General features: G+C 46.1%; 1 protein-coding gene across 2 annotated transcripts in view; it reads left to right on the plus strand.

The window, feature by feature from the left end:
• The window catches only part of AGBL4 (ATP/GTP binding protein like 4), a 799,994-nt gene that overhangs the window by 765,854 nt on the left and 18,829 nt on the right, over positions 1–15,311 (plus strand). The window lies entirely within an intron of this gene.

The following is a 15,311-nucleotide window of genomic DNA, read 5'->3' on the forward strand; positions in this document are numbered from 1 at the left end:
GACAAACCAACAAGGTGAAAACCAAACCAGAAGAAAAACATTAAAAAGAAAAAGAAAAAATAAAAAGATTAAAAATTACTAGGACCTACTTAGCACAGTTATATGCTGAGAAAACTGAGAACAAGAGTTCTTTCAAAAATATAAAATACTCAAACCAACAAAAGACCAAATACCAATCTTAAATAACCCAATCTCAGAAAAGGAAATAGATCTTGCTGTAAGGGAATTACCAAAGAAAAAAAACAAACTCCTGACTGATGGATGCACAAGAGAATTCTATCAAAGTTTTAAAGAACATTTAGTACTGATGCTATACAAATTATTCTCAAAAATTGAGAAATCTAGCATCCTATCCGAATCTTTTAGTGAGACAAGTATAATCCCAATAGGTTAACCAGGGAAGAATAAAGCACAGGAAAACTATAGGTCAGTATCATCCATGAATATTGATTTAAAAATTTAAATAAAATCTTGTTAGATGACAGCAATTCATTCAAGAAATCATTCTTCATGACCAACTTATATTTATATGAGATGTAAGAGTAGTTCAACGTTAGGAAGATAATAGTTAGCATTTATATAGTAATTTAAGGTTTGCAAATTGCTACACATATGTTATCTTATATGAAATTCACAACAACCCTGAGAGGTAGGTGCCCAATAGATGAAGAAAATGCCTTTGACAAAGTACAGTACCCATTTATGCTAAAAACTCTATGAAGTAAAGGCTTAAAGGAGGTGACATTTCCCACTGTCCTTGTGTTGGTTGGGCCACAGTTAGAGTACTGAACTCAGTTCTAGGTACTAAATTTTAGAAGGGACACAGAAAAGCTAGAGTCCAAGGAAAGGCAGCTGGGCTGATGAAGAGCTTAGAGGCTGTGTCATATCAAGATCGGTTGGAGGAGATGAGGTGCTTAGAGAAGACTTAGGGGCAGCAGTGGCTGCAGCGGTGGAAGTTACAGTCAGTTTCAGTCAACGGGCATCTATTAAGACATACCAAGTGCCACGCATTATGCTAAGTGATAGAGATACAAAAAAAAAAAGACAAAAATATGCTCCCTTCCCTCAGGGAGCTCACATCTAATGGAGGAGACAACCTATAACCAACAAAGTCCATAGAAGTACCTACTGTGTGTCACATGCTGTGATGAGAAAAGCTTTCCTAACTACCAGGGCTGTCTCAGAGTGCAATGGGTGCCCCCAAAGGTGGTGGGCTCCCTCACTAAAGGTCTTCAAGCAGATGCTGGACCACCGCTGGTGTGAAATTTTGTAGAAAGAAGATTTATTCAGTTAGGGTTGGACTAGATGCCTCTGAAGGCCCCTCTGGCCCTGAGGTTCTGTGAAGTTTTATTTCTCCTGCCCCATGACAGCCAACAAGACATTTGAAGATGACAGTCACATCTCCTGCCATGACTTTTCATTGATCAATGATTCTGAAAGTCTTCAAGGTGGCAGAGCCCTCAGAGGGCAGCAAATGACTGAGGAGGGGGAGTTCTGGAGCCAGGAGACTGTGGTTGCCAGGGCCTGCTTGCTGAGTGGCCCTGGGCAGGTCACTCCCCTCTGCTGGCAAACAAGGGGCCTGGGATACAGAACTTGTAAACTTGCTTCCAATTCTGGATCCCGTGGTCCCCAAGGCATTGCCTCCCATATAGTGAAAGTCAGATGCTGGGGTGGTGTGGGCAATAGCATTGTGGGGAATGTTCCAGAATCAGGGCTGAGTGCAGCAGAGCACAGAGAAGGTCAGAGTTCAGGGGCCATGAGCATATAAGAGCAGAGCCAGCTTCTTTTGTGATCCCCTCCCCCTCATCTAATCCCAGACTTCTTGAGAATGCCCAGGGATGGTCCTCATCCAGAGTGTATCTAGCATGGAGTGAATGGGGCTTGGGTCCAGGGCACTAACTTTGGTGGGTGGTGCATGGTGGAGCTTCCCCACCAGGGGGCTCCCTTACTCCACATGGTCATGGTGGTTGCTGGGCCATGTCAGCCTCCTGGTACTCTGCTGGCCTGTGTTACATGTGCCCTGGCTGACCCTAAGTCTCTGCGACTGCCCTTGGGTTGCCTTTCATCAGCTCCACTGACCTGTCCTTGACCCAGCTACCAAGCTCACCCTGTCCCAACTGCTTTTGCCCCAAGTTAAATAATCCCCACTTATGGTTCTTACCTCAATAGCCAAACTTCCCTCCTTTCTCCCTTTCTTTTGTACATCATCCTCTTCTTTCCTTCCTCCCTTCCTTCTTTCCTTCCTTCCTTCCTTCCTTCCTTCCTTCCTTCCTTCCTTCCTTCCTTCCTCCCTCCCTCCTTTTCTCCCTCCCTCCTTCCTTTCCCCCTTTCCTCCCTCCCTCTTTTCCTCCCTCCCTTCCTTCCCTCTCTCACTTCCTTTCTTCTTTCTCCTTTTCTGTCCTTCCTTTTTCCCTCTCTCCCTTCCCTCTCTACTTCCCTTGTTCCTTTTCTCCCTCCCTGTCTTCCTTCCTTCTTTCCTTCCTTCCTTCCTTCTTTCCTTCCTTCCTTCCTTCCTCCTTCCCTCCCTTCCTTTCTTCTTTCTCCCCTCCTGTCCTTCCTTTTTCTTCCCTCCCTTCCCTTTTTACCTCTCTTCCTCCCTCTCACCCTGTCTTCTTTGCTTCCTCCCTCCCTGCCTCCCTCCCTAAGAGGCTAACAGGGCCTGCCAGCAGGCGGGCACAGTGTCTATTTTTCACACACAAACCTCAGGCTGACAGCAGGTGGCCGGCTGGGAAACGACTTTGGCTGTGAGTGGAATCTCAACAAGGCTTCCAGCCTGCCTCTGTGTCCCTGTGTTTATGGCTGCTGAGAATATTGGATGCAGCCATCCCGAGCCTGCACTCAGCCCCAGAATCTTTGAGGCCTCTGGTGCCAGCCCCAGTGATTCAGTATTGATGGTCGAAGGCAGGCTTTACAGGTTCCTCCGTCCCTGTCTGCACAGGGTAGAGCTCTCTGGTCAAGCCTGGACCTTTCTTAACTAGAGCCCTACCTAGGTCCTTAGGGGAGGAGACCAGGTACCAAGGAGAAGGGGGTTGGAGGATGGCCATGGGATCACAGGATTTAGAGCTAGGAAGGCCCTCAGAGACCAGCTAGAACAAACATTTTACACATGAGTGGACTGAGGCTCAGGTGAGGAAGGGTCACACAAGTAGTAAGCAGAAGACCCGAGATCTGAACCAGATTCTCATGACTCCTGAAGCATCCAACACAGAACCTGGGTGGGGAGAATTACTCAGTAAATGTTTGTGGAATTGAAGGAAACTTCAAGGTCATCTAATCCAACTGCTGCCTGAAACAAGAATCACTTCTACAATCTCCCTGTGAAGTGGCCAACTGACCTTTGCTTGCATACCACCAGAAATTGGGAACTCACTTCACCCCACCCCCCACCCCCACCATGAACAGCTCTGATTGTAAATATTTGCTTAAACCAAAACCCAATCAGCCTCCTTGTATCTTCCCCTTCATGGTGGGATCTGCCCTCTGGGGCCAGATGGAGCAAGCCTCACCTCTCTTCTACGTGAGGACCCTTCAAGAATTGGGAGACAAAGATCATATCATCCCAACGGAGTGCAATGGAATGGCTGAAACTGGAAGCAGGAGAAATCGGTAGGAAGTCGGGCAGGTGTTGACAGAGAAAGCAAAGAGAAGCTGAAAGGCACTTTTCACATTCTGGCTATAGCTCAGCACCCAGTACAGGGCCTGGAATACAGTCAGTGCTTAATAAATGCCAGCTCAGTTGGACTCAGAATGGAGAAGGTCAGACCCAGGAAGAACACAAGAGAGCTCCGAGTCTAATATCTCACATCTCTGTAGCACATTAGTCACCGCCAGTACCATCTCCTGTAGGAGGCCTGTCCTAGGCCCCGTCCCCTCCATGGTTACTTTGCGTTGACTCTGTATGTATCCTCCGTGATCCTGTTAATTACATTGTAAATGCATGTAATGTTGAGGAACCAGATGGTCCCATGGGGGCCTAACCCTCTCCCAAAAGGGTTCCTCTGCTCTGGACCCAGATGTATCCAGAGAGCTTAGACTCCCTTTCCTCATACACTTTGACTCTTTGGATGGGCAAACTGAAGCCCACAGCGGGGAAAGGACTTTCCCAAGGTCATACATGAATCCATGGGAAAGCTGCAACCCCGATCATTTAAGTGTCGGTGTGAGACCTTTTTGGCATCCCATGATGCCTTGCAGATCCACATTTGAAGTTGGACTCTCACTGGAACGTGGAAAGTTTTGCTCCCCACTTGGAAAACATCCACCATCTTTAAAGCATTTGGTCATGACCTCAGGTTGTCTTAGCGTGGTGATTTGCTCCCTGCTCAGTGGACATGTATTGCCAGCCTTGAGTGGGACATGACTATTCCAGAGGATCTCTCTCACAAGCTCTCTGCTTGGTTCTGGCTCTCAGACACTGGCCCCCAACAGGTACCTGGTCTTCAGGAGCTGTGAGTAAAAGTAAAAACAGCCCTATCTGTCATGTTATATCCATCTAGGTCACATGGAGAATTTTCCCAGTGGGCAGGGCCCTCTGGGGGCATCTAGTCTAACTCCCACCCATCCAAAAATCCTTTCTACACCATCCTAGACAGCTGTCCTGGAACTTAGCAAGGTGCTTGGCACATAGGAAGTGCTTAATTGTTTTAATGATTGATGGGCTGATGAGGTTTTCCTCCAGCCTCTACCTGAAGATTGTCAGGGAAAGAGAACTCACCACTCTCGAGACAGCTTCTTCCACTCCAGTGGGTTTTGATGGTGAGGAAGCTTTTCCTACATTGAACCTCTATCTGCCTCTGATGCTCCTGGTTCTGATCTCTAAGCAGAGCAAGGCTGATCCCTCACTTTGCAGGACAATCCTTCCCATACTTCCCAGAATCATAGTATTGGTGGGGACCTCAGAATTCAACGAGTCCCACCCATCCCTGACCAAAGAATTCCCTCTATAACCTCCCAGACAGGTCATTCAGCCTCCACTGAGAGATATCTCCCCATGTCCTGCAGTGGCCAATTCCTGGCAGCCCTCACAGCTAGGAAGGTTTTTTTTTTCTGACCAGTGCATTTTTGCCTTTCTTTGTATCTTAACACAGTGCCAGGCATGTAGTAGGTGCTTCAGAAATGCTTATCATTGTTACAGTTTATATAGTGACTCCCGTCACAAGATCACTCTTATTTCTCCTTCCCTTGATCTCATCCATAAATTCTCCGCCACAATTCCCCTTTCTCACTGCTGAATTTCTTCACCTGATCATACTTAACGATAGTACTCTCCCACTGCCCTCATTTTTCTGTTCTTTTCCGAATTCCCTTCTGAAGCAACAGTCATGAGTCTTATCCCACCAAGTGTGCTCAGCCATATCTGTCCAGTTGACTTTACCACATTGCCTTAAGGTCTCTGGTTAATCTGGTTATTGCCCCAAATTCGGGCCACTGACACACAAGCACCGGAGGCATGGGTTCATCACTTATTCTCTTCCTGGTTACTGCCTTTTGTGAATTACTGACACTCATCCTGTGCTGTACTCGATATTCTCTGTGATTTCTGCCTTGGTAGATACATGTTGGTAAGTGTCTCCCTTTCCTGTCATTTTTGGCTTAGAGTCTTCTTAATCAATTGTGTGACTGCAGATAAATTTCTATTTGCCAGCCCTCGTCAGATATATTCCATCCTGGCCAAGAGGTTGTTGTTCCTCTCTTTGAAGCCTCGGGGCAGAAATCCAAACCTTGTTCTCAGATACCATTTTCTTAACTAGCTGTTCACTTCCTGGATCTTCCTTTCTCTTCTATCCCTACATTGGACCAGAAATAGTGATGAAAACACCATCTGGGCCTTCTGTAAATTCTTCAGCTCCCTGCCCAGAACTTTATAGTCATTAGCAATGCTTTCTAGCTTCCTACTGGAGGGACCATGTGCTTTCCTGTGAATCACCCAAGAATCAGAAACGGTCATCTTCTTTGGCAGATCCAAGGCAGCTCTCCATGCCACCCCAGAAAGGCACTAGGAAGACAGGAGAACTCTCAGGCACTTCCTTCAGGCCCACCGAAGGCTACTACTGCAGTATCTCTGGGAAGGGAGACACCCACCTCCCCACCTCCCATCTCTTCTGCTTCTGACCATTATCTCATGATGTTACGCCAGATGCCACTTCAGTCAGTCGATCAGCAAGTGTTTATTAAGCACCTTCAATGTGCCAGGTGCTGTTCTAAACACCGTGGATACAAAGAAAAAGCAAAAACTGTCCCTGGCCTCAAGGAGCTTATATTCTAATGGAAAAGACACGTATGTAAGTAGGTATATATAAGGAAGATATGGACATATGTCTTCATCATTCCATGAGATAGAAGACACTTCTGAGGGCCCAGCTTTACTATGTATAGGAAAACCACCATGCTCTGTAACTGTTGAGTCATTTTTTGGTAGTATCCAACTCTTTGTGACCCCTTTTGGGGGTTTTCTTGGCAAAGATACTGGAGTGGTTCACCATTTCCTTCTTCAGCTCATCTGACTGATGAGGAAACTGAGGCAAACAGGGTGAAGTGACTTGTCCAGGGTCACACAGCTAGTAAACATCTGAGGCTGGATTTTGACTCAGGAAGATGAGTCTTCTTGACTCCAGGCCTGGCACTCTATCCCCTGCTCCACCTATCTGCCCCGTGCCATGTCCCTGTTACTTGGCACCAAATGTTCATCAGGCTTTCTTGTCCCTTTCTCTGTCTCTGTCATGTTCTTCCAGGCTCTGACATTCTGATCACTTGACCAACTGTTCACTGGCCAAAGCCTTCTGCTCTACCTTAACTAGGAGCAGCAATGAACATACAAGTTAAGACCCAAATGTCTTCAGTTTCTCACCCAGGACTTTAATATTTCACACCAAAAGCTTTTATGTTCAAACAGACTGAAATTGGGAAGTTCTTGGCAAACACATGAACCTTGTCCCTTGATCCCCGGGATCACAGGATCACAGACTTTGAGAGTTAAATGAATGAAAAACCCTGAGAGACAGAGTTTCTGAGTAATTAATCAATTCAGTAATTAGGCTAGTTAATAATCAATAAATTGATGGTCGGTGGACTGTCTCTAACCAAAGATGACCCATGGAGAGCCTGAAAGCTTTAAATGACCCTTGAATGGTTGGCTTTCTCTTCCGTGAGTAGGGTCACCCTAAACTCTAATGGAGGGGTACAGGGACAGGGACTCCTTTCCCCAGGGTAAGGACTCGCCCAGAGGGATTCTATTTATACTCTAAACAGAAGTTTGGTCTCCTAGTTGGATGGGATCCCACCTCGGGTCCCACCCAAGACTGAAGAGTGTGTTCCTGGAGGGCTAAGAGTGATCTCCTCAAACAGTCATGTCCTTCAGAGGCCGATGTTACCAAGAGCTAGGCCTTAAGGAGGGGGAAAGCCTGGATCCCACTTTAATAACTGGTTATTAATATAATAGTCAAATAGTAATTTTTCTCAAGAGTTTGGAGAGATCTTAGTGACCATCCAGCCCAACCCATATACAAAAGGCAGTCTTACTCTAACAAGTGGGCATCCAGCCTCCCAGGGCTGCCATGGCAGGGTTGGTCCCATGTAGAGGCAGGAAACAGAAAATAGAGTCCAGACAGAAAGATTAGTATTTTAAAAGGAAAGAAGGCTAGATTTGCCCTGATTTTATTCAGAAAGAAAGATCTAGAATCTTCGAACCATCCAATAGTGCAACCTCATAATTGAAAGGGACCTCAAAGGCATCCAGCTCCATACTCCTCGTGTGAATATGCACACCCACTCACATACATTCAAACACACATATGCACACACAATCATACACACACATTCAAACACATATGTACACACACACACTCATACTCTCTCACACACACACATATGCACACACAATCATACACACACACATATGTACACACACACACTCACACACACTCTCTCACGCACACACATATGCACACACTCTCTCACACACACACATATGCACACACTCACACACTCATACACGCACACACACACATATGTACACACACACTCATACACACTCTCTCACGCACACACATATGCACACACTCACACACTCATACACACACATATGTACACACACACACTCATACACACTCTCTCACACACACACATATGCACACACAATCATACACACACATTCAAACACATATGCACACACACACACTCACACACACTCTCACACACACACATATGCACACACACATTCAAACACACATATGCACACACATATTCAAACACATATGTACACACACACTCACACACACTCTCTCACGCACACACATATGCACACACACATTCAAACACATATGTACACACACACACTCATACACACTCTCTCACGCACACACATATGCACACACTCACACACTCATACACACACATTCAAATACATATGCACACACACACACTCACACACACTCTCTCACACACACATATGCACACACTCACACACTCATACACACACATATGTACACACACACACTCACACACACTCTCACACACACACATATGCACACACTCACACACTCATACACACACTCACACACACTCTCTCACGCACACACATATGCACACACACTCATACACACACATTCAAACACATATGTACACACACACACTCATACACACTCTCTCACGCACACACATATGCACACACACACACTCATACACACACACTCATACACACTCTCTCACACACACTCTCTCACACACACACATATGCACACACTCACACACTCACACACACACACACTCATACACACTCTCTCACACACACTCTCTCACACACACACATATGCACACACTCACACACTCACACACACACACACACACACAGATGCTGTGTCCCCCTCTAGAACCCGTCCATCATTATCACAACTCAGCACAGCTTTGGTATCGGTCCTTGTTTCTGTGAACGGCTTCTGTCTTCTCTGCCACGCTTTAAAGCACAAATCCCTCAGAGAGTTCCTCATGAGGATACTTGGGTGTTCTTGGCTCCTACCCATGATGGGGAACTCAGTGTCCACTGAGGGAATCCACTCTGTTTTTGGAAAGCTCAGATTATTAAAAATTCTCCTTGGAACTAAACCAAAATGTGATTACTTATGACTCCTTCTCCCCAACCCAACTTCTTCTGGTTCTGCCCCTGGGGCCACACAGAACCAATCTAGAACACCTGCCCCATGATGATTGGGCTGCCCAGTGTCCCCATCCCAGGTACGCTCCTTGGAAACAGAAGCTCCAAGATGAGTTCAGCTGTGCCCGTGATTTTGATTGGACACAGTCTGAATTTGTGGTTTTCATTATAAATTGTTCTAAATTAGTATGGACGTTGTGGCGGGTGGAGGTGAGCAGCCAGGCCATAAGCTCCCCTTCTCAGCATACCTCACATGCCACAGTTCCAACGCAAGCCTCAGAAGCCCCTCCCATCACTAATCTAGATTACAGCCTCCATGCCCACTCTCAGGCAATTTACGCTAATCATAACCATTGAATAATGTGGGGACACTAGTGTAGGGGCGGCTAGGTGGCACCATAGTGCACAGAGTGCTGGGCCTGGAGTCAGGAAGACTCATTTTCCTGAGTTCAAATCTGGCCTCAGACTCTTACTGGCTGTGTGACCCTGGGCAAGTCATTTCACCCTGTTTGCCTCAGTTTCCTCATCTGTAAAGTGAGCTGGAGAAGGAAATGGCAAACCACTCTAGTATCTGTGCCAAGACAACCCCAAATGAGGTCACAAGGAGTCAGACACAACTGAAGTAACTGAACAATTAATAATAGCAAATATTAAATGATTTGAAATTCAAGCAAGATTTAAATGAATACAAACACTTTGATACAACTCCATACTGATTTCACCCTTACCAAGGGTCCTTTTGTCGCTGTGACAGCCAGCAGCGTCCTCTTTTCATGAAACAACCTGACCATCGATGAGCTTGGAGCTATTCTTTGTGAAGTGCGGTAGATTGTAATTGTCTTGTGTTTGAATCTCACCCTCCAGCTAGTCTGTGATGTCCATGGGGACAGGGACTATATTTTATTTGGACTCTGCATCTTCCCCAGAAGCTGGCACAGTGCTAGGCACACAGGAGACAAGTAAGAAATCCGTCTGGTCCAGGGAGCCCTTAGTGTCTGGTTTGAAGAGAAAAACATGTCCTCCATATTTCTACACAAATGCCAGAGACTCCTTTCAGCCATGGCTGTAGGACATAGTCGAGTCCTCCTCTTTGAGCAGGTCTATGGGAAAAGCAATACCGGCTCAGATGTAAGCAGTGGCCTGTGGCCATCCCATCCTTTAGCTTATTTGAGTCCCACAAGGGTCCTGTGAGGGAGCTAGGGAGAGGAAGGATTAACTCAGAATTAACAATGAATCCAAGTTGATCCCAAGTCTCCTGAATCTCAGTGCAGGATTCTTTCCCTGGCACCTCACTATAGCCTAGTGGTTAGGTAGGCCCGAGGTGCCCCCAGACTGACCTCCTTCTGTGCGGGGGACTGCCAATGGGACCCACTCCCACCTTGACCTTCTCCCTTTAGAAAAGGAAAATTGCCCAGGGATACCAGGGGTCCAAAATCTTCTCTAATCTTCTCAGGATGCTCATCTCTGCTGCTGCATGCTTCTCCCTCCCCCTCCATCCTTCTCATTCTGCCCCCCATCTCTTTCTCTCTCTCTCTCCCCATCTCTCTCTGTCTCTGTCTCTCCCTCTCCTCTTTGTCTCTATCTCTCTCTCACCCTCTTGTTCTCCTCAGCTAGTCCTGCCCCCCATCTCACACAGCTCTGCTTTCTGTCCCTCTGTGTGTGTGTCTGTGGAACCCTCACTGGTGTCTTTGCCTTTTTGTCTCCACCCCCACTTTCTATTCCTTTTCCTCTTGCTCTGTATCTCTCTGCCTTCCTGTCTGTCTATCTGTGTGTATGTCTCTGCTTCTCTCTGCCTCTTTCCTCCTCCCTTCCCTCCTCATCTTCCCACCTCTCACTGCCTTCTGTGTGTGTGTGTGTGTGTGTGTTTGCTGTGTCTCTTTATCTTTCCTCTGGCCTCTCTCCTCCTCCCCTCTTTCCATCTCCTTATTTCTATTTCTCCACCTCTGTGTCTTTCTCAACCTCTCTCTCTCTAGATGTGTTTCTGTTCTTATTTCTATATCTTTCCTTCTCCTTTGCTCTCTGTCCCCCTCCCTTGAGGGCCATGTGTCTGTTTGTCTCTCTGTGTGTCTCCCTTTGTCTCTCTATCTCTTTATCTCTGGATACAGGAGCCCAGGCCTATACCAAGTGCCAGGCTCTACTTCCACTAAGTGGCCCCACTTTACTAACTTCAGGGAGTGAGGAGGGTGTGGGGGGATGGGAGCCAGAGAGGAAGGAGCGACACATCAGGTATTATGGAAAAGCCTGCATTGCAGACTGGGCTGTTCATGTCAGGAGCTCAGTGAAGTGAAACGTTTTCATCATGGACTAAGAAAAAAACAAAGCTTCTTCCTGGGGCCTGTACTGGGAAAAGAGCCAGCTTGGAGTCGGGAGACCTGAGTCTAAAATATGGCTCTGGTATGTGCTAGCTGTGGGACTGATGGGGTGCTCGGATGCCTGTGCTTGGACCCCAATTCCAAAATCACGTTTCTCCCCAGCCTCAAAGCACCGTCTCAGGCAGCTTCTCTCCAGCCCAAGAAAAGTATGCCCTAGCAAAGAAGGACAGTATGCTACAGCAAAACACTTATCTCTCTTCCTGATACCTATAGAATTTCTTAGTTTGAACTGGCTGTGTACTGTCTCATAAAGATATTTACTACTCACTGGACTATCATATGCAAACTGGACTCATTACGTGCATCCTAGACTTAGATATATGTATACTCCCTACGTTTATCTTGTCTAACTAGACAATGATGAGGGCAGCCTGGGTATATCTCAGTCAGCCCTGACCTTTAGTTGACTTAATGACATTTCAGGCCTAAAACCACACCTCCCTTTAGCCCCTCTTTGGGCTATTTCCCAGTGAACTCTGGGCAAAATGCCTGCACAGTAGATCCTAAGTGTGCATGTTCCTTTAAGAACTGACCACTCCTTAACCACTCCCTAATCCCACCCTGAATCACCTAGTTAGCATATTTGGCACATGTTTTACTATAGTTTGTCCTATATAAACTTTAACTGTACCCCTCTAAGGTTGCAGATTCTCTACAAACTCTTGCCCATTGGGGGGGGGGGGAAACAATAAATCTTTGCCACTTAAAGAATGCTTGGGTCCATAAATTCATTCTAGAAGACCCTATCAAGTATTCTGGACTTTGGGGGGGTTTCTGAACTTTGTCAACCCCCATCAAGACCTTGACCTCTCTGAACCTTAGTTTTCTTATCTGTCAAATGGGGATAAGAATATTTAAAATTGCATCTCCTCTTCCCCTTCCCCGGATTGTTGTCAGGTTGTAAATCTCAAAGTAGACAGGAGTGAGGTTGTGATCAGTCAGTGGGATCCAGTGGGGGGGGGGGTGGGAAGAAAGGGGAGGAGGAAGGAGAAGGGGAAGGAAGAGGAAGGGAGGGGAAGAGAAGGAAGGGCAAAGGAAAGAAAGAGAAAGAAGGGCAAGGGAGGAGAAAGGGAAGAAGGAGAAGAAGGAAAAGAAAGGGAGGGGAGGAGGAAGGGAAGAAGGAAGGAAGGGAGAAGCAGAAGGGGAAGGAAAAGGGGAAGGGAAGAGAAGGGAAAGAAAGTAAGGGAAAGGAAAGGAAGAAAGGGAAGGGAAGGAACACATTCTCTGGCCTACGTTCTAAGGGACCTCATAACACTAAGATTTCATGTTCTATGTTGTAAAGCATCTCCCAGCACTGACATTCTCTGGTCTATGTTTGAAGTCTCCCATTTCTTGTGTTTGTGGTCTCTTCTAAAGAGCCTCTGGTCTCTGGAAGTCTGTTTTCTTTCTGATGCTCCCTTACTTGCTGTCCCTGGGAATTGTCTTCTGATGGGATGAGCTGCCTCAGGAGGTCCTGATTTTCCCCTCACTGGATGTCTTCACAAAGTTCCCTCCTAGTAATGATGTTCTTAGAATCTTCATTTCTAGGTAGAATCTCCCATTCATTCAGTTGTTCAGCAAATGTTTCTGAAGTACTGAAGTGCTGTGTGCTGAGCCCCATACTTGGCAAAGGAAGAGAACAGAGACTGGACACTTTGATGGGATCATCTCTGCCCTGGAAGGGGGAGTGTCCAGAAGGGGAACAGGGCACAGACACAGATGACCAACCAGCCAACATATGGGATCATATAAGATCATGAGATGGGGACCATGGTGCCTTGTGATTACAGTTCTGGGATTGGATAATAACTCAATGACCCTGGGAAAGTGACAGCCTCTCTGAGTCTCAGTTTCCCCATCAGTAACATTCAAGAGTTGGATTAGATCAGAGGTGTCAAACTCTGCTGCAGAATACCTCAGTGTAATTAACAAAATAAATAAAAATACAACACAACATAGATATTGTTAGTTGTGGTTTTCTAAGTCAATGTGGGATGCAGGGATCTGTTTTTTGTTTTTTAATTTTACATGCCTGGATTAGCTGATAAGAATAGTGGGAGGATTCCCTCCAATCTAACAAATACTGCTGTTCATGGCTGGGGGCACAAAGGATGGGCCATCATGGATGGGTTGTGATATACAGCATTAGAAAGAACCTCTACATTGATGAAGTCACATTTTCCCTTGAGGCTTTTGGAAGCTGCGGTGTAAGAAGCTTGAGGGGAGAAGAGGTTTGGAGTAGGCACTGAGGGGAATGGAATAGAGAGAATAAATGAGAGAATAGACTATTATGCAGTGAGGGCTGATTTGAGAGGAGACACTTCTACAGAGCCCCAGGGAGAACCGCCTAAAATTTAGGTTTGCCTCATATCTACTGTCTTCCCCCAAAGGGAAGTAGAAAGATACCCAGCATAAGTAGATCAGGTATGGGACAGCTATTTATTTCCTCCCCACAAAGGAAATGCTTAAAACATGGAGTATTCACAAATGCATGTTGACAAAGATTTAATCATGAATCAGTAACGTATAACTACTATTAGACTGCTGAATAAGTCCTTGCTGATGGATTGATTACTGTGTGCCAGGCACTGGGGATACAAAGACAAAACCAAACAGTCTGTTCTCGGGAAACTTCCATTCTGCCAGATCTGAAATGCTGTTTCTAGTTCCTCTTGCTGCCTTTCAGATGAAGAAAAACAAGGATAACAACAATATTAGAATAAGCCCAGTCACACAGGGGATCAGTGAGCTGCAGAGCTGAGACCTGGGTCCTGTCTCTCAGCTCCTACTTCAGGCTCTTTGCTAAACAATTCAGTGAGATGAGAGTGTCTCAGGAGATGATGGAAAACCCATTTCCTCTCTTGGCTCTGGGGGAGTGGGAGTGGGGGGAGGGAGAAAAACTGACTCCACAGTTAAATTGTGTTGAAAATATGCCCCAAGGTGGTTTTAATTTTATTGGCACTGATTTTAATCTCCTCTCAAGTCCCTGACGGCAAAATGAGCTGTGGGCCTGGCGAGTCAATGGCCCCTACTTTGTTACTGGGCTTTAATTAAAATCCTTAAGCTACCGTAGGGAGGAAAGAAAGGGGGTGTGTTTTGTACCTTTTGTTCATTCTCTTGCTCACAAGTTATAAGGAAAAACCCATTCTTCTCTAGAGAATAATGTTGGCCATGGTCTAATCCAGCCAGAGCCATTGAATGTTTGGGATGGGAGGACCCTTAGAACCCAGGATAGCAGAACTGGAAGGGATCTTAGAACAGGGAATGTCAGAGCTGAGAGGGGCCTTAGAATAAGGAATATCAGAGCTAGGAGGGTCCTTAGAACAGGGAATGTCAGGGCTGGGAGGGACCTTAGGACAGGGAATGTCAGAGCTGGGAGGGACTTAAGAAAAAACCTAGAACACAGACCATAGAATAATACTGTTAGAGATAGAAGGAAACTTAAAATGATCTACTCAGACTTCCTCATTTAATATATGAGAAGCAGAATCAGCTTACAATACGCTGAAACCTGATGGAGTCAGGATTAGAACCAAAGTTTCCTTCTTCAAAATCAAGTTCTGGGCCTCAGTTTTCCCATTTGTAAGCCAAGGAGGCTGATCTGGGTGATGGAGATGATCTCCAGGCTCTCGTCATTCCGTGATCCTCATTGCACTCTGACCATAAGCATTTCCCACCATCCCCCCTCCAGTCCTTTTCCCCCTCTGCTGATCATCAAAAGCTCAGGGGAAAGACAGACAATTGAAAGAAATAAAAAAGCAAAGGTGACTTTTCTAGCGCTCCTGGTAAATCATTCTGTCTTTCACCTCTAA

This window comes from Trichosurus vulpecula, chromosome 4 (genome assembly GCF_011100635.1).
Source record: "Trichosurus vulpecula isolate mTriVul1 chromosome 4, mTriVul1.pri, whole genome shotgun sequence".
Lineage (NCBI taxonomy): Eukaryota > Metazoa > Chordata > Mammalia > Diprotodontia > Phalangeridae > Trichosurus > Trichosurus vulpecula.